The sequence below is a fragment of the Phacochoerus africanus genome, chromosome 9, assembly GCF_016906955.1.
Source record: "Phacochoerus africanus isolate WHEZ1 chromosome 9, ROS_Pafr_v1, whole genome shotgun sequence".
Lineage (NCBI taxonomy): Eukaryota > Metazoa > Chordata > Mammalia > Artiodactyla > Suidae > Phacochoerus > Phacochoerus africanus.
Genome location: NC_062552.1, coordinates 90,533,503 through 90,553,829, shown reverse-complemented (window position 1 = coordinate 90,553,829; position 20,327 = coordinate 90,533,503). Strand labels below are relative to the sequence as shown.

Below are 20,327 nucleotides of genomic sequence, written 5' to 3'. Positions count from 1 at the left end.
GGACCTGGCATAGGTTATGGCTGCAGCTGCAGCTCAGATTCAATCCCTGGCCCAGGAACTTCCATATGACTTGGGTGCAGCCAAAGAAAGAAAAAAATAATCATCATCATTTGATACCCCTTCTACCTGCATCCCTCCAACCAAACATAAGCATACAAGCACATACAACTCTACCTCATATTTTTCAGGTTTTATCTATCCTAAAGTCAATCTGCTAAAATAATCTGGTAATCAACTTTCTTATCATCTACTTCAGTTTCATATTAGCTAGAATATTTTAAAACAAAAATCATTTTTAAATTTTCTCAAGTATTTCAGAACTTGCAATTTTCACATTCCTGAAGTAATTATCTAGGGTGGAAACAGACTGCAAGATCATTAACACAGTCTGCTAAACCCTAAGGGTCAAAGTAACCAGCACTTCATTACTTGATCATCTCCACCTCAGAGCTTTCATATAATCTAATTTTTTTTTCTTTTTGCTTTTTAGGGCTGTACCAGCAGCATATGTAGGTTCCCAGGCTAGGGGTTGAATCGGAGCTATGGCTGCCAGCCTACACCACAGCTACAGCAACATCAGATCCAAGCCAGGTCTGCAATCTACACCACAGCTCAGGGCAACGCCTGAGCGTGGCCCAGGGATCGAACCTGCAACCTCGTGGTTCCTAGTCGGATTAATTTCCACTGGGCCACAATGGGAACTCCTAAATTTAATGCTACTATGATTTTCCTATTGGCTCACAACAGTAAGGCAACCTTTGAAGCTTATTATTTGTAAGATATTCTGCTAGGTACTTCATACTGTCTTACCTCATCCTCACAATCTCTCTCTGGAGGAAAGTACTAGTACTACCCTTGTTTTATAGGTAAGGAGACCAAGGACTGGAAAGGTTGAATCACATGCCTGGGGTCACAGAGCCGGCAGAGCTAAAGTTTAGTGTAAACAGTCCAGCTCCCAGTCTAAGCTCTTAATCACTACAATGGTATGACCAGTGGCATTTTAGGTTTTCCTGATACATCTGGTTCCTAAATTCATAACAAATATGCATCTAAAAACTTTTATAAATGGTGGCTGTCCTCGGCTGAGTATGAGCCTCTACACTAGCAGTATGAATGTCTGGGGAAGTACTACACTTAATGATACCCCATTTCAATCCCTAGTGATTATAAAAAATGCTAACTGACTTGTCATAGACTCTGATCTTTCCCTGTCAGTGTCATCAGAACCCACTTGGAAGAAGCATAGGTGTTTACCAATTTGATCAGAAAAGAGAAAGCTTGATGGTGAGGATCTGGCCTGGTCGTCGTATAATCAAGTTAAAACTATGGATGGGTTCCTAATGCAGATGTGGATTTGCATCTAGGCTCTTTTAATTTGTTAGCTCTGTGACCTAATGCAAGCATTTAAAACCTTCTCATATGCAAAATATGAATAACTGTACCACTCACCTAAGTACTGTTACAAATATTAAGCTAATAAGTGTAAAGCCATCAAGCACGATGTCTGGTATATGGTAAGTATTCAAATGCTAGTTGTTACATATAATGATAATGTAGGAAAGGAATGAAGAAGGCTAGATAAACAGTAACTGTCAGACATGTTAAAACAGGATGAAAAGCAGAAACACTACACTATCACTTTAAGCAGAAGGGTAGAAATGACTAGGAACTTGGAGACAACTGTACAAACGGAAATCAGACAGGCTGGTTCAGTGAAATACAACTTAGAGCTTTTAAGAAACAAATCCAGGGAGTTCCCATTGTGGCGCAACGGAAATGAACCTGATTAGTATCCATGAGGATGCAGGTTCGATCCTGAGCCTCTCTCAGTGGGTCAAGGATCTGGCAGTGACGTGAGCTGTAGCTTAGGCTGCAGACTCAGATCCTGTGTTGCCATCGCTATGACATAGGCCGGCAGCTGCGGCCCTGATTCAACCCCAAACCTGGGAACTTCCATTTGCTGCAGAAGAAGCCCTAAAAAGCAAAAAAAAAAAACAAATCCACCATAGCCACCAGAATACATATCACTTATCTCCCCCTGACGGAGAGGTTCTGAGTCATACACAATCACTCTCTACAGCTGAGGAGAAATCAGCCTATTTCTATACAGAAAACAGTTTATAGCTTCAATTTCAAACTGCTTGGGAAAGATGATTTAGTGGCAAATGTTAATGAATTAGAAAATTTTTACTATTTTCAAGTAGATAACTTGAAATGGGAAGCCAATAATACATTCTATTCTCTCTGACCTGCTACAATGATTAAATGTAATCAAGCACACTCAGTAAACAATGGAGCTCATCTGCCTACAACATACAAATTTAAATTGAGTCCAAATTAATGAGATTTTGCAGAATATGATAGTACTTAGCTATTAAATACACAAATTTATCCCAAAAGATATACAAATAAATGAACTATACTAGGTTTTATAAGTAACTCCTAGAAAGACTGAATTTACTACTTCTATTTTGGAAATTCTGCTTAAGTCAATTACAGGTTATATTCACAGATCTACTGACGAGACAAGGGGAATGAGTCAAAATGCACCCAAGTCCAATTATTCCCACTTTCAAGTACAGGATCAAGACTGGGGAAAAGGCAAAGGTTTATTCAGAAGAACAAACCAGTTTCTGAGAACTAAGTAAATAAGAGTTCCCCTTGTTGGCATAAATTACTGTGTATCTCAGAATCACAGATTCCTGACCCATCCCAGACATACTGAATTAAAAATCTCTCCAGGATATTCTGATCCTGAGCCAGTATTGAGAACCACAGCCTCCCTATAACATCTATATAAATTTGTGCTCTCTCCCGCTTCTAAACAGACAGTGTTTTGTTTGGTTTTAGGTGGGTGGGCTGGTGGGTTGGTTGGTTGGACAATCTACGGCCTTGTGACACTATCACAATTCCAGCTGTGCAAACTTGAGCTCCCAAATTAAAACCTACATCTCCTCAGGGCCAGAAGGGAGGTTACTATTTTTCTGGGCACCTCTCACCAAATCATGTCAATAAGAAGCACTCTAAGAGATACTCAATTAGTCTTATAGAAACAAAATACTAAGAAGCAGTTTAGGAAATTACCTGCCATGCTTCCTTCTTCCCTGTCCTGAAAAACAACTTCCACATGAACCACTGGTCTAACAAGGGAGAACTTCACCTGGGGAAACTCTAGAAGCTGCACATGATCCTAAATTAGAAACTCAATAAAATTGAGAACTCAAGAAAATCCACTAGGGAAAAAGGGGAAACACAGATAAAGGGCCTAAGTATAAAAGTAAATAATCAAATAGAAAAGAATGCTGTTGTTCAGCCATTCTAAACAAGAAAAATATACTAATTTGTCTTCTGTGGTCATAAAATAAATTGTCGCACAAGATCTTCTGACTCAAGTCACAACTATATTCAAATTCCAGTTCCATCAGCCATATGACATTACTTCATTCATGCGCTGTTTCTTTATCTTACCCCCTTACTATATATAACTTAAGGAAAAAGAGATAGGTGCAAAGCATCTAGGTCATTATCTAGGTATTCAATAAAGATTAATTCCCTTCCTCCTCAGGTGGAAACCCAGAAAGTAAGATAATAAAAATGATAATAACCTAGTAGAAAAGGACTGTTTGGTCATTCTAGCACCATTTTTTAATGTAAGCCTTCTTAGGTGTTTGTTGTCTTTTTAATTCCTATAGTTGCGTAGCCCTTGGTGCTATCTTCAGCTACCATCTCTGATCTATGCAAAGTCACAGGAAAGCTGAAAATTAAATGTAGGACACATAAATCTTTTAAGTCCTTTTTAGAAACAAAACCTTAATAGTCTAAGTACAAACCCACAAATGACCGTTTAAACCCCCTCAAGCTATTCTGAAAAAAAGAGAAGCCTCATTTTACTGAGGCTCAGGGCTTGTCTTTGCAAGATACTGCCAAACAACCACTTAGATCCTTCACAGCTTTAAATAAAGGTACCACGTCCTAAGCAGACCTGGAGGAAAGTAAAAAGTGTTACTGTAGTGTTTAGTCAGTAGGAAAGGCAAAGGGATAATGTTAAGGTAAACAGGTAAAAAGCCAGCCTCACTCATGTGGCCGGGAATAAACAATGGAAGTTAGCTACCTGTGGTTTCAAACAGTGCTCAGGAATACAAATTGGATGGATGAGACACACTAATCTGTCAATGTTACTCTGGAAACAGATAATCCAGGACCGAACATATTAATAGTCTGATAAACACAATAATAGTCTGAATCTTCAGATGTATTCTTCTCTAAGAGATCACCAATATCCTCTTTTTTGACATTATACTTTTATTATTATTGCAACTCAAGATCAATTCAGCAACTCTGAGGGGCACATCACTCATGACTAAAATATGTCTATTATGTTCAATTAATGCTCTCATTAAATCATGACCTCCTTCATCTACACTTGCATAACTGGTTTTTTGGAACCAAATGCAGATCTTCTACTTTCTACATTTTTCTACTACAATTAGTCTTATCAGATCTAGCAAGCTGAATTTCAGTTTCTTTCCACCTCTTTGACCCTCAGGTTTCTCATTATTAAATAAACAAACTGGACAAGATCATTTCAATGATTCCTTCCAATTTTAAAATTATACCCAGACATTTACCAAACATTTATGGCTAATATTTTACTTTCAAAGCAATTTTATTCCACCTGGATTTTCAATGGACTTTTTTTCTTCAAACCACAAATGGCTACACATTTTTGCCTAAAGGAGTCATTATCTTTGCATGCCACTCGTGCTCCTGTCATAAAACCACCTTACCAAGCTTTTAGTTCAGGATAGCATAGCTTTCTGAAAACCTCAAGCACTGGAAAAAGGAAGAACAACAAACTCCAACATTTCTAATGACTAGGTTTCTTTACTCATATTAAAGCAGAATAGATGAAGGCATGGAGGAATGAAGAACAAGGTTTTAACTCCTATAAAGCAGAGATCATGTTGAAACAGGATTTCAAACATGTACAATCTAAATCTCTAGTCTACATGACTCTATATATGTAAGTGACAGCCACAAGAATTACCTAAAAGAAAATTCCTCAGAGATGGTCATGAAGGAGAGGGTATGATCTGGAAGGATGGCAAAAACTCCTCCTTTGAAAAAAAAAAAAAAAAAAAACATTTAGGGGCAGGAACAGGATGGCAGCTAGAATATCTTTCCTCTTAGGATTTTAAAATGAAAAAACATGGTAACTGAGTAGAAACTGCACTCACTAGTCAGGTAAGCCTAAATCATCATGTATGATCTTCCACCAAGTTTCCCCTGAGTGGCAGTGAGAACTCAGAATATTTTTTCTTCTTTACATTTTCATGATCACTTGATGTTTTCCTTAGCCCAAATGTGAAAATACACTTCAACTTTGTGCAGTTGTTTTGGTTACACTAAAAAATTAAAAAAAAAAAAAAATTATCCACAGACTGTTAACTCAAGATATAAATACAAGTACCTAAATGAAAACCTAATTCTCTTAGGTGTTTACCCATTTTCATCTTAGACGATCCTTGATGGTAAGGCTGCAGGCTCAAACAGTAAAGGCTTATTCATTCTCTGTAAGAAATGATTAAGTTCTCACCTCACTGGCTGAACACTGTTTTGCCCACTGCCCTAATTAGCACCTGGCTTAATAATTATCAAGGTTTCATACAATAGTGAAACCTTACATTTAGATTAAGGGGACAACCTGTTAACATTACTCACTAAACCCAGAGACTATTAAACATTTTGATAATACAGAATTATAATAGAAATGGGAAGCCTTTTGGAGAACCACACTTGATTTGCAAACTAGCCATTTACCATGCCAAGCACTTAAGAGTCAAAATTGGAAATTACAGAATGAACCAAGGATTTATCTATTCTAAGTCTTTTGGGGAGGCCTATTCTACCAACACTGCCATTGTTCAAAGTATTTTTGGAGTTGCGTCTGGTTTATAAGGATCTTTAAATAGCATTAGCTATTTATAGATATGTCTCTTATTTTCTTTTTTCACACAGAACAGTTTTTTGCAATTTATTATCAATCTTGTTTCTAAATATTTTAGGGGCTATTTTTAAAAACCAAAACTATCTCTCACCCCCAAAAGACTATCTATCCCACCAGTTAATATCAATACTTTCAAAAGACCTTTGTCCTGGAATGAAGATGATGAGCCCTCCTAATGTTAAGTCCTTTAGAGGGCTTTGTTTAAATGAACAAATATTGTCTGATATTCTAAGAATTACTTCCCAAGAACTGAAAGTTTTCATCTTTCAAAATTTAAACATGCCCAGAAAAGTATCATTTATAACCAGGCTTTTCTTTATAAATGCAATTTCAATAAAGGCAATTTCAATAAAAATACAATAAATCTGAAAATATTATGTTGTACTATATGGAAGTAGCTCACCTGTATGTTGGCCATGCAATATATGGCAATTAATAAGGTATAAATAAGAAAACACTGTATTAATAAAATGTGAAGTATTTTTCAGCCATCCATTTTACTACAGAGCATTTGTATTACTGAGATGGATTTGTTGCCAATATGAGAAATTTTAGGAATTCCTTTTGTGGTGCTGCAGTTTAAGGATCTGGCACTGTCTCTGCAGCAGCGTGGATTCAATCCCTGGTCCAGGAACTTCCTTATGCAGCAGATGTGGCAAGAAACAAGGGAAGGAAGGAGGGAAGAAAGGGAGGGAGGGAGGGAGGGAGGAAGAAACTGTACAGTAACGTCAATTTCTATCTGTAATAATGTTGAGATGGGTTTTTTTCCTTAATTTAGAATCATGTACAGAAATATACTGGGAAGGATGCAACATTTGGTTTGGTTTGATGAGGTGAAGTGAGATTAGATTAGGGTAGGATTGATAAAATTAAGTTTTCTTAAACTGCTCCATAAAAAAAAAAAAAACTTTGTTCAAATTATAAGAGGAGTTAAATCTGAAGTAAGCCAATTATTCTTCCTTACAAATAAGTCAAAATGGTGCAAAACCTGAAAATTGAATATAATACTTGTACATTTCAAGGGACAGGTGCCTCCAAGCCTTTTCTATTCTAACTTCAACTTTTTCCTATCTAACTCCTCCCATCCTTTAGAACATGGTAATAATAATATCACCTCCTTCAAGAAAACAATCACCTAAAACTCTCAATGCATGAAAAAACTGGGTCAAGTAGGCCCTCCTCCACACTCTCCAAAGCACTCTCAAACTTAACACAGTACCTCCATACTATAGTTGTTAGTTGACTAGTCTAGCCTCTCCTATTAAAATATAAGTTCCCTGAGGGTGAGATTAGGTCTCAAAAATGCATATCCCCAGGACCACACACTCTGATTGGTATATAGCAATCAAATGGCTGTGGATGAGTTACCTGCAGAGATGGACAATAACAGAGCCCTCTATCATTGAGTTACTGGTATCAGTCCTCTAGCTTTAGTTGCAACAAAGCCCTTAGAAATGCTGATATATACTGAAGCATCTATTTCAGTGCCCAGGTAGTGCTTTCTAGGCACTGAATATAAAAAGGGGTGGGGGAGAGTGGAGACCTCACTCAGAGCAGCAAAAGCAGCATCACTAAAATAAATATTCCTCGATTGATCTGCAGTCATTTAACAATGTATACAAACTGAAAAACAGAATCTTGAAAATGAACTTCTATTACAACATTAAAAAATATTTTTAAAAACACTATAAAGTAAAAAGTTCCCTCTGTTACCCTCCTTAGACCTGCGAAAGTCTGTAACTCATTTACACAGGAAGGAGAGTCTTTGCCTCTTCTACTACCTTGTCAAAGTCTGGACAAGAGTCTTAGACTGGAGGAGAGAAAAGTAAAGAAAAAGAATATAAACATGAACATACACGCCCCTCCATCAAAACATGGGCTGCTACTCTCTCCCAAACTCTTCAGTCAAATTTTACTTTTATTTTGACAGTAGAAGAAATCATCAAATGTTCCATGCTATTTATTCATTCTATTTTCTGTGCTTTAGTCCAAGTCCCTTTCACATCTTTCTCAAAAACACCCTCAGAGCCAGTGAAGACTTCTCCATAAAGCTGCTATCAGAAAGGGAGAATTATTTAGCTGGGAGGGGTAAGGGAGTTAAGAGACCCGTTCCAGCTGCTCCCAAAGTTCAAATGTGCAGATAAGCCTACATCTATTTTTAGGTTTAGCTCTGCCCACCCTCTAAAAGTTTCTAGCACACTGACAAGAGCTCCAACTCAATCTAAAACGATGCTACCTTAATTTATCCCAATTCTATGTGACCATGGACACCCAGATATCTCACCAAAGACTTATGAGACTGTCACCCTATTTGGGGGAGATCTCCATTTTTTAAAACATGAAAAATCACACAAACATAATCAAAATCATTATCATTGTCCGTCTGCACCTTTGTTTTATGAGATTTTGTTGGAAAGTTTGCAGACTTCCACAGAATTTGTTTCCTAATCTATGCAGCAAGGAATAGGTCACAACCCCTTTAAATGTGAAATCTAATTTTTTAGGTGTAGCCCTTTAAAATTTTTTTCTAATACTGAAGATGAGAGTGGAAAGAAAAGTTCTTCCATATTTCAGCTTCCTTTCCTACAATTCCATGCTGATCACATAACTTCCCTCACATAAAATAGCTAGCTCCTGAGCCCCTTCAAAATGTAGCTCCGGGAGATCCCATGATGGTTCAGCAGTTAACGAACCTGATTGGCATCCATGAGGACACAGGTTCAATCCCTGGCCTCGCTGAGCTGGTTAAGGACTTGGCCTCGCCGTGAGCTGTGGTGTAGGTCGCAGACACAGCTCAGATCCGGTGTTGCTGTGGCCCTGGTGTAGGCTGGTGGCTACAGCTCCAACTGGACGCCTAGCCTGGGAACCTCCTTATGCCACAGGTGTGGCCCTAAAAAGAAAGACCAAAAAAAAAAAAAAAAAAAGTAGCTCCAGTCCCTACATTTTTACCCTCAACGAAATTTTCTCGTATTATATTCTGGTAAAATAAGGTATTCCTCCTCATGTTCCAGTTAAGATATAAGTTTTAAGTGTCAACTTTCAACTTGTATTTATTTGCCTTTTCTATCTCAGGAGATGGTCAACTGATAACTTTATAAATAACTGGGCGGGCAATGTTCCTCACATTAGATAAGAGGTTCACGACCTTGCATCCATTCTTTCAAGCAGGAAGACTGAGCTAACTAGCCCAATAACTGCATCCAAAGTCATGGGTCAGACTTTCCAAGAAGTTGTTCTGCAGATCATCATAAAGATGAAGTGATAAGAGTCTGCCTGATGAAGGTACCACTGCTCTGCAAGCACATTGTTTCAATCGTCAGACATGCTTAAGCAGCTAGAAATGACAATATAAAAAGTGTCTTCTTTCTCCTATCGTCTTCACTCTGAGACCCCAGAAAGAAAACAAGTTCCCTTCTCACTGCCCCATTAACCCTGAAGGCAATGACCTTTAGCAACAGAAAATATGACATACATACATATTTGTCACTGACAAAAGGCATATATTACCTTTAAGAGCTTTCAATTTTCTGAAACAACAACACTAGTTCACTAATCAATTCTCTCCATTTCTCCCCCACCCCAAAAATCACTGAACTTGGAAAAACATTATTCTCTTTTGCAACCCAAATAAACTAGAATGTCAACAAACTTTTAACTTTAAATGATTAAATGTCTATGTTTCTATCTATCTTACAACTTATACATGCAATTTTATACATAATAATATCCAGTTCAATACTGACATACAGTCATATTCCAGGTGATATTACTTGTATGAAAATCTTGGTCAAAAATGCATACCAAGTTAATGAGCATGATCAATGGGTCTTTATCAGGAATGTGAAGGAAAAAAAGGGAACAGAAATGTGAAAAGAAAAAGGCAAGTCACAGACTGTCAAAGGAGAGTATATTTTAAACTTGTTCTGGGGCTCTTACAATTTAACCCTCTTTCTTAAAATGCACACAAAGACGTTTGCAAAGTACCTTCCTGAAATCCTACAATGCTGTGGGACAAAACTTGTAACTAAAGCAAATACCCATCAAGATGAAATGTCCCCAAAAGACATATAGTTTGACTCTTCCCATCACTCTCCAGTTTTTCTTCTCAACACCAATCGGATGGGGGGAAAATATACCTTCCTGAAAACAAGTGTTCTAATTAAAACCTTGAAACTCTTGAATAAGGGTCCCTTTCTTACTTCAATGCCTAACTAAAAATACCTGGCACGTAGCAGGCACTGAAATGAGAGTGCTGAATTTAATTATTTACCTTAAACCCATGTATACTATCTCAACTATTTCCCTTTTGTGATTAAAAGTGTCCATAGCCACTTGTGGCCTTTATTATTAAGGATAACCATCTGGTTGAATTCCTTAAAATCTCCAGCCTCAGTGCAATTACTTGCTTTTTAAATACTACTTGACTTTTTTTTTTTTTTTGTCTTTCTACCTTTTCTAGGGCCGTTCCCGCAGCATATGGAGGTTCCCAGGCTAGGGGTCCAATCGGAGTCGTAGCCACCAGCCTACACCAGAGCCACAGCAACGCGGGATCCGAGCCGCGTCTGCAACCTACACCACAGCTCACAGCAACGCCAGAGCCTTATCCCACTGACCAAGGCCAGGGATCAAACCCGCAACCTCATGGTTCCTGATCGGATTTGTTAACTACCGAGCTACGACGGGAACTCCAAATACTACTTGACTTTTATAACTCACATCATCTACTTCTGTTCAGAGGAGAATTTCTAAGTATGGGAAAGACAACCAAAAAGCATTACCACAAGGCTACTCTGCCACTTTTTCTAAGATCAGATTTTATTAAACTAGCCAATGCTATAACTATATGCTGTAAGCTGCAATCAATCAAAACCAGGCAAAACACAAGTTGACACTGAACTCTCTTCATTCCCTTATACTCAAGTGGAATGGAGCAGTAGCAACAGCACAAGTGCTAGGACCTCACTGTCCACTACAGTAGCCACCAGCTACATGAGGATAATGAACTCTAGAAAAGCCCAGATTCCAAACTGAGATGTGCAAAGTACACACTGACTTCCAGAGTTAGTACAAAAAAAGAATGTAAAATATCTCAATTTTTATACTTTACATATTATGCTATTTTGTATTTTGAAATATTTTGTAAATTTCAAGTTAAAGAAAATATTAAAATTAATATGATTTGGAGTTCCCATCGTGGCTCAGTAGTTAACGAACCATGAAGTTGCAGGTTCGACCCCTGGCCTTGCTCAGTGGGTTAAGGATCCAGTGTTGCCGTGAGCTGTGGTGTAGGTTGCAGATGAGGCTCGGATCTGGCGTAGCTGTGACTGTGGCATAGGCCAGCAGCTACAGCTCCGATTAGACCCCTAGCCTGGGAACCTCCATATGCCTTGGGAGCAGCCCAAGAAATGGCAAAAAGACAAAAAAAAAAGTATGATTTGCTTCTTTTTAGTTTTTAATGTGGCTAAGAAGCAATTAGAAAATTTGAAATTACATATATGGCTCACATTATATTTCTACTGGACAGTGCTAAGCTAGAGTGAGACAGATCTGGGCTCAAGTCCTAATACCAGTAATTCCCTTGGCTTTGTTCCATCTGAACAGCTGATTAATATCTGAACTTTATTTCCCCATCTGTAAAACGAAAACAATGTCACCTTCACTGGGTCATAGTGAGGAATAATGAGCACATGGTGAGCATATAATAGCTAACACATAGTAGAAACTCAATAAATGGCAGTAAGAAAAAAAAAAAAGATATAACAAATTCTGCCAATGATGCCACTACACTCAAATGATTATCAAAAGTCTGTCTGTGGAGTTCCCATTGTGGCTCAGCAGTAACGAACCTGACTAGTATCCATGAGAATGCGGGTTCAATCCCTGGCCTTGCTCAGGGGGTTATGGATCAGGCGTTACTATGAATTATGGTGTAGATTGCTTGGATCCCACATTGCTGTGGCACAGGCTGGCAGCTACAGCTCCAATTTAACCCCTAGCCTAGGAACTTCCATATGCCGAGGGTGCGGCCCTAAAAAGACAAAAAAAAAGGAAAAAAGTCTGTCAATGGGTTAACAAAGAACTATTCTTTAACACTGCATGATTTGTCATTACATTTCAACATTTCTATTTCTGACAAATACCCTTGAATCATACTAATTAACTCTACGACATTGACTCCAATACGCCAAAATATTTCAATGATTTCTGGTTTATTTTTACAAAATAATATTTTTAAACTTAAAGGTCTGTTGTTTGAATGCAGTTCCAATTTTACCAAAAAGAATCATATCAGAGCTGACCATGTTAACTGGTCATACATAGCAATTTTAAACTGAGACAAAGAAAAGTAAAAACCCCTCTCAAAAATGAAATTTTTAAAATTCAAAATCTCAGAAAGTCCAAAAGCTATTGGAACCTCACCTGGAATACATTTAAAAAGAAAAAGAAAAGCTTGGCTCCTATGGAGGATGAACATATTAATATTTCTAATACCACCATTCTAGAACTTAATCAGCAAAAAAACAGAAAGCAAGAAAAAGTAACCTGCTGTTTGTAACTTAGCAAGGTTATAAGAAAAACCTATTACAAAAAATCGAGTTTAAATTGTTCAACTTTAGAGTTAATTGGTATTCTTTGGGGGAAGAAAGGAAGGAAGTTTGACCGGTGAATAAAATCCCATATTTCATATTGAAACACATGATGCTAACATATCAGACTCCAGCATGGATAACAAATGTCAATTCATGTTTATAACCCTCAGAGGAGAGGTCATCCTGCACGTTATGGTACAATTTTAAGAAGCGTGTGTGTAGGATGCCTCAAGTTTACTATCTTTTAATGGAGAGGGCAGGAGAGGAAACGAACAAGCGTGACAAGGAAACTATGGCCTTGGAGAGGATGAACTAGAGTGCACATAATGGTTCTCAGATGGCTCAGTTTTCAATGACTTTGACCCTAACGTTCCAATACAACTGAAATTCCCATAATCTATTATGATATGATGTGATACCTCACATGTCCTTCAAGTTATAGTAAACTACAAAAATGCTCTCAGATTTCCTTTTCCCCACTGAAAAATTACCTAGCCATAGAAGAAATTAAGCACCCTGGACATACTCATTGACTACCGGAGTCCCCAAATTACTGCAGCTACCAGTCATACCCACGTGCACTAATGGGAAGAGGTACAAGGTATGACTTTACATTAATGAGATGGTTGTTTCCAAAGTGATTTAACAGCAGGAAGTGGGAGATTCACAGAATGAACAAAAAGGCACCAGCCTGCCACAGTACCTGGCTACCCACACCTGGGTCTTAAACCAAAAGTTCATCAGGCTGCTCACAGGTGGCTCCCCCGCAAAATTACTGAAGTAGGACCACCATACATTTCTTTTTTAACTCCCTCCACAAGCACCTATCACAGAGCTAAACATAAACTGCACAACGAATACCTGTTTAGACTAATTTTAAATTGTCTGCTCGCATAAATAGGCAGTCCAGTGAACTCTGAGTTTATAAAAGGGTAACTTCATCCCATTCTTCTTTAACACTCTCAAGTTTTAGACTGTACAGGTGACCCTTAAACAATGCACAGGTTGGGGGCACAAAGCTGAAATCCACATATAACTTACAGCTGGCCACCATACACATTCCTCAGTATCCATGGTTCCCACATTCATGGACCATGCAGTGCTGTAACATTTACTACTGAAAAAATCCACATACAAGTGGACCCTCATAGTTCAAACCAGTGTAGTTCAAGGGTCAACTCTACTTCTTCCCTCTTCCAACTCCTCAAGTGGATACAGTTTCTCTATTATCTGTTTCCACCTTTGTTTAAATCTTTCTAAAGCCTTTTACCATACTAACTTAACATTTTGTTTACAAATCTGCCTTGATCCATGAATTTTGAGCTTACTCAAAGCATCAGCTCTCTTATAAACCTCTTGTCATGTTTTAGAAGCTAATATTCATCTACTCATGTCTCACTTTAAAAAGTCATTTCTCTCTGAAATTTCTCAGGAGACTAACCAAAGAAAAATGACCCATAACTTGACTACTACCCCAAACCTGAAGGTAAAATTTAACAAATAAAAAATTCCGACTCCAGAGAATCCAGCCAAAAAAGTCACAGGCATCTGCCTTGTCACACTGAGGTTACACATAGATTTTTTTTTTTCTTATCAAAAAGCTGCAATTCTACATAACACAAGCCCAGAATTAACTTTAGAAAACAGAAAATAACCCTCCTCCCAGGCCACATTCAGTCACATACTTCCCAAATACAATGGGAAGGCTGAAAGAAGGCTGGAGTAGATGCCAACAGTCTCAGAGTTAGGACATCTTTTCAATTTGTCATTGCTCAACGACAGTCATTGAAAAGAACCAAGAACAAATTAACCATTCATCTTAGATGCATCCACACCAAGAAAAGGCATTCTGAGATTTAACAAAACATGTAGTCCATCAACTTGCTTATCCAGTTCTGGAGCTCCCTAACTCTTCCCAAATTACTAAATAAAGGAACACTGAGGCCAAATCATTTGTATTTATAGTACATTTTCCATCTCCACTCTATATATAATCAGCTACATCATACTAAAACTCATTTTCATTTATTTCTGGGAATCTTTTTTGTTAATTATCATTAGAATAAACAGCTACTGACTAGTTCAGAAAAAAAGACCCCACAATGTTCATATTCCTATTCTATTTTTTGTAATGTGCAACTATTCCATAAGTTCTTTTTGTTTTCCCCTCATTTTAAAACTCCCTCAACAGAATTAGCAATTCAATTCTACCACAAAATACAGTTTTAGAAATGAATAGGCAATCTTTACAACAGTTTAAATTTGCCCCCTGTCAAAGCCTATTTACACAATGCAAATCCAAAAGACAAGTTCCAATTACTGGCCAGAGCAGTGATGAGCAAAGGGAAGACCTGGGTTTGAAGGCACAGTATAAATGTCAGAGAGAAATGTGGGACTAAACCTTGAGCTGGTCAAGTTCAAAATATGAAAAAAAAGAATTACATCTCCTTTCCTTAGCTTTTTGAGCTAAAAGAAGTATTCATATTTCCATTTCTACTGAAGTGGTTTAAAGGAAAAACAATAAGCATTTAATAATTATAATAAAGTATAATAAAAATATACATATTCTTTACTAAAGAAGTGTTAATGTGTAATATAAGTAAAGTTGTTCATGTAACTAATTTCAAAACAAACTTCCAGGAGTTCCCGTTGTGGCTCAGTGGTTAACGAATCCAACTAGGAACAATGAGGTTGCAGGTTTGATTCCTGGCCTTGCTCAGTGGGTTAAGGATCCAGCATTGCCATGAGCTGTAGTGTAGGTCGCAGATGCAGCTCGGATCCCATGTTGCTGTGGCTGTGGGGTAGGCCGGCAGCTACAGCTCCGATTAGACCCCTAGCCTGGAAACCTCCATGTGCCAAGGAAGCGGCCCTAGAAAAGGCAAAAACAAAAAACAAGAAACAAATAAACGAACAAAAAACTTAGAGACAATTTTGTAGTATCTAAAAAGCAGAAAGTCAAGCAGATAGAGCATTTGGGACACTTGACGTCTCTCAGTCAGCAAACCTACCAAACAGAAACACAAGTGTTCTGCAGATGACCTCAAATGAGAAGGCCTGACCACACACCATCTGGGGTGGCAACCATGGCAAAGCACGATCCTGTACAGCGTGCCTGGGTGGGGTAGCTTCCCCTTTTCACAATCTGCTTTCACACCTGCTTTCCTCTCAGCCACCTGATGCTCTTAGCAAATAACCCAGGAGCCTGGGGTCAGACAGACTGTACTATATATACTCACACTCACCTGCCTTCACCTCCATTCCTGTTTCCTTTTCTGCCAGTGGTGGAACTCCTTTCTGATCCAAAATAACTCTTTCAAATGGCCTAAGGTTTCTGGATCCCCGAATGAAATCAAAAAGGGCTACTAACCCAAGCAGTGGCCTCAGAACTTCAGCCATCCTGTAAATCTCCCCAACTATATTTACACACTAACTACTACCAATCTATAAGACGTAAAGCCTTCTTTCAGGCTTCTAGTAAGGATCTGCTGTGAAGTACTGCTCACCTTCTAAGGTGGTTCCACAAAACAGTACAAGACTACAGCTTGGATTAAAAAGAAAATATCAGGAGTTCCCGTCGTGGTTCAGTGATTAACAAATCTGACTAGCATCCATGAGGACTGAGGTTCGATCCCTGGCCTTGCTCAGTGGGTTAAGGATCCAGCGTTGTCATGAGCTGTGGTGTTGGTCGCAGATGTAGCTCAGATCCCACGTTGCTGTGGCTGTGGCGTAGGCCGGCGGCTACAGCTCCAATTGGACCCCTAGCCTGGGAACCCCCACATGCTTCAGGGGCGGCCCTAGAAAAGACAAAAAAAATAGAAAAAAGAAGAAAATACCGGCAAGCCACTGCTTGAACCCTGTGTGAACCACCTTCAGATTATGCACTTTTATTCTAATGACTGATCAGTAGTGCATATCCAGTATTAATTTATAACACACTTCTCTGTAAGGTAGTAGAGCATGACAAAGAGCTCAGGCTTTTCACTCCGACTTGAACTAGGCCTAAAACTTGGCTCTGCTACTTACCTGCTGAGTAAGTCTGAGCCAATAACTTAACTTCTTTCTATGCCTTTGCTCCCTGATTTGTGAAACTGAGAATATACATATACATTTGCAAAATAAAGCTTAGAGAATTATAGATACTTAGTTGGCACAGGGCCAGACATGTGTTAAGTGTCCAATAACTCAGTACAATACAAATAGAAATGAATTATTTCTCTTTTCTTATGTATTGTTCCTATATATATATATATTTTTTAATCTTTTTGCCATTTCTACGGCCGCTCCCGCGGCATATGGAGGTTCCCAGGCTAGGGGTCCAATCGGAGCTGTAGCCGCTGGCCTACACCAGAGCCACAGCAATGCGGGATCCTTAACCCACTGAGCAAGGTCAGGGATCGAACCTGTAACCCCATGGTTCCTAGTCGGATTTGTTAACCACTGAGCCATGACGGGAACTCCAAGATTTTTTAAATAAACCAGAATCTGAGGCATTTCCTCAGAAGCTTATTTCATTCAACTCGCTATAGCCTATAATCAGTGGTTTCAAACTTCTTGGTTTTCTGAGGCACTTTTTACTTTTATAAATTGAAGATCCCAAAGAGCTTTTATGTGAGTTATACTCATTGGTAATTACTATATCAGAATTTAAAACTGAGAAATTTATAAAATATCAATTAATTTAAAAATATCAATGAACTCATGATATTCTTAGGAAAAATAATTATATTTTCCAAAACAAAACAGAAGTTTAATAAGAAAGTGACACTTTCACATGTTTGCAAATCTCTTTAATGTCTGGCTTAATAGAAGACAGCTGGATTCTCATAGTTGCTTTTGCATTCAACTTGTAACATACAATGTTCTGGTTGAAGTGTATATTTAAAAAAAAAAAAAATAAGCCTCAAGATACACAGCTGCAAAAGTGGGGAGTATTTTAACAGCCTTTTCAAATAATTACCAATATTATTCTTTGATATTATACTAAAACTTGACAAGTGTAGTTTCTCAAGTTAGCTGTGATATGTACTCCATTACATCAAAATCGCTGGTCTCTCTTTCACTGTGAATGAATCTTTTACACCCATGTGTGATTTTTCCAACATCGCATATTGATCATTTGGAAAATACTGGTTCTCTGAGTCATGCAGATCCTCCAAACATCAACGCCTCTCATTATACAATATTTAAAAAGTACATTTGTTAATACCATTACCAACTCATAAGAAACTTTTCAATAGTGGAAGGCCATCGAGCTCATGGTGGCAAGTGCAAGTTTTCCAAATTTCTGATTTTCACTTGAAAGCTCAATTTTCATCATTAGCAACAAATGCTGCCCATGCTTCTCATTCATGTTCAAGAAAATATCTGTTAAATACCCAAGTGCTAAATGACCATAGTTTCAGTCCTCCCTTCATGGAAAAATGGTGTTTCATGAAAAAAAGCAGTTAGTTCACCTCCCAAGTTAAACAATCACACAAGAGCTTTTCCTCTAGACAATTGTAACACTTCTGTGTGCAGAGTGCTTTGTGCAAACTTCCCTTTTTGTCACAGAGGCCATTAAAAAAATGAGTGCTAAAAGACTGAGATTTGATAAAGTTCATAATTGTCACTGCTCCTTCAAGAATATTAAGTGAAACTGGCTTTATTTTTCACTCCAAGTACACAACTATTTGATTACCACGACTATTCAAGTTCAGCTGAGTGCCCCCGCCTTGGCACATCAGCAGTTTCACCCAGTGCTGCTTTTGCACTGCCAGTGCATATGTCTGCACAGTAGAGAAAGGTAAATACATATGTCTGCACAGTATAAAGAGGTAAATAAGATTTTAATATTATGAAAATAGTGTTGATCTCACAGACCCACTGAAAGGGTCTCAGGAATCCTCCAGGGTCACCCACTTCTTACTTTGAGAACCAATGTTACAGATCAATAAATAGCTATCAAAGACCTATGTATAAAGGACTGTATAGAGTATAATAAGACATGATTACTACCTCAAGAAACTAAAAAGGACAGAAGATATGCACATGTGTACGTGCACACACACATACTTACGTGTGAAAAGCTAATAAACACAGTTAAAATCAACTGCCTGATGAAAGAGTACAGAAAATGCCATAATTATTCTCAAGAAGGGCGATGATCCCTATGGGTGGCAGCAGCAGTAAAAGGATTCAGGGAGGAAACGGATTTGAACCAGACTTTGAAAAGCAAGGCAAGAGGAAGAGGTGAGAGCACTGCAAGCAGAGGGCAGAGGCATGCTCAGGGCCTAGTGGGGAAATCTGAAGTCCAAGACAAGGACAAACATCCCGGTTGTCAAGCTCCTTAGCCCAGCCAACGAAAATAAAATGCCTTGACGGAAAAACTCCAACAGAATAGTGACCTGGGAAGTCAAAAGGCTGGAAAGGAAGATTATCTGGTTAAGGAGGAAGGAGTCTGAGTGCCAAGCTTAGTAGTTTGAACTTGATCCTGGAAGCATCACAAACCCCCTGAAAGAGGTTCAATCTGAATTTCTGAGGTGTTTTGGCAAGGCCAGTCTAAACAAAACACACAGGTAAGAATAAAGGTAAAAGAAATCTGATTCAGAAGATCAGTTTGGAAGCCTGTGCCATGATCAGGTGAAAGTTAATGAGGAAGGCATGAGCAGACCTCAAGCCAACTACAACAGTAAAAGCATGTTACACAAAAGAAGCTATGGCAGGACTTGGTTCTAACTGAGTAGCTGGTCCAGCCAAAGATATACGTTGCGATGCTTATTCTAACCACCATAACTATGGGCCATGAAAAAGAAAAAGAAGCAACACCATTCAATAGATACTAGGTCAGTAAACCACATCTGGAAAGCAACATTCCAGAAAAAGAGAACTCCAATCCATCTCCAACCAAATTCTAAAATACATCCTCCTCTAAAGGAAAGGGGATGAAACTGACAACTTGGTTTGAAGTCAGTAAACTTACCTCTCCAGAATCAACAATTCTCTCTCATAATTTAACATAAATTAAAAGAACACTGGCTACATCAAAGACCACAATCAAAAAAAAAAAAAAAAAAAGGGAGAAAACAATTGTAAATCTTATCTCCAATAAGGGGTTAATAGCCAACATACATACAAAACTCTTTCTACTGGAGTTCCCGTGGTGGCACAGTGGTTAATGAATCTGACTAGGAACCATGAGGTTGCGGGTTCGGTCCCTGCCCTTGCTCAGTGGGTTAACGATCTGGCGTTGCCGTGAGCTGTGGTGTAGGTTGCAGACGCGGCTTGGATCCCGCGTTGCTGTGGCTCTGGCGTAGGCCGGTGGCTGCAGCTCCGATTTGACCCCTAGCCTGGGAACCTCCATAGGCCGTGGGAGCGGCCCAAGAAATAGCAAAAAAAAAAAAAAAAAAAACTTTCTACTCAGTAACAAAAATTCAATCAACCCAACTTCTTAAAAATGGACAAAGAACTTGAACAGACATTTCTCCAAAGATATGCAAATAGCCAATAAACACATGAAAATATGCTGAATATCACTAATTATTAGAGAAATATAAACCAAAACCATAATGAGATACCACCTCACACCCATTAGGATGACTACTGTTTAAAAAAAAAAAAAAAAAAACAGGAAATAAGTGTTGGAGAGGATGTGGAGAAACTGGAATTCTTGTGCACTGCTGATAGGAATATGAAATGGTGCAGCCATTATGTAAAATAGTATGGTGGTTCCTTAAGAAATTAAAAATAGAACT

General features: G+C 38.4%; 1 protein-coding gene across 9 annotated transcripts in view; it reads right to left on the bottom strand.

The window, feature by feature from the left end:
* AKAP13 (A-kinase anchoring protein 13) overlaps positions 1 to 20,327 on the bottom strand; it is a 326,734-nt gene that overhangs the window by 279,703 nt on the left and 26,704 nt on the right. Inside the window, exons 2-3 of one of the 9 annotated variants that reach the window (XM_047797872.1) lie at positions 5,238 to 5,405; positions 5,048 to 5,117 (exon numbers count right to left, since the gene is read on the bottom strand). The exons of 7 other annotated variants lie outside the window; for them this stretch is intronic. The gene's annotated coding sequence lies outside the window, so the exon portion shown is untranslated. The remainder of the gene's footprint in view (positions 1 to 5,047; positions 5,118 to 5,237; positions 5,406 to 20,327) is intronic. One more of the 9 variants, XM_047797875.1, reaches the window with a different exon arrangement.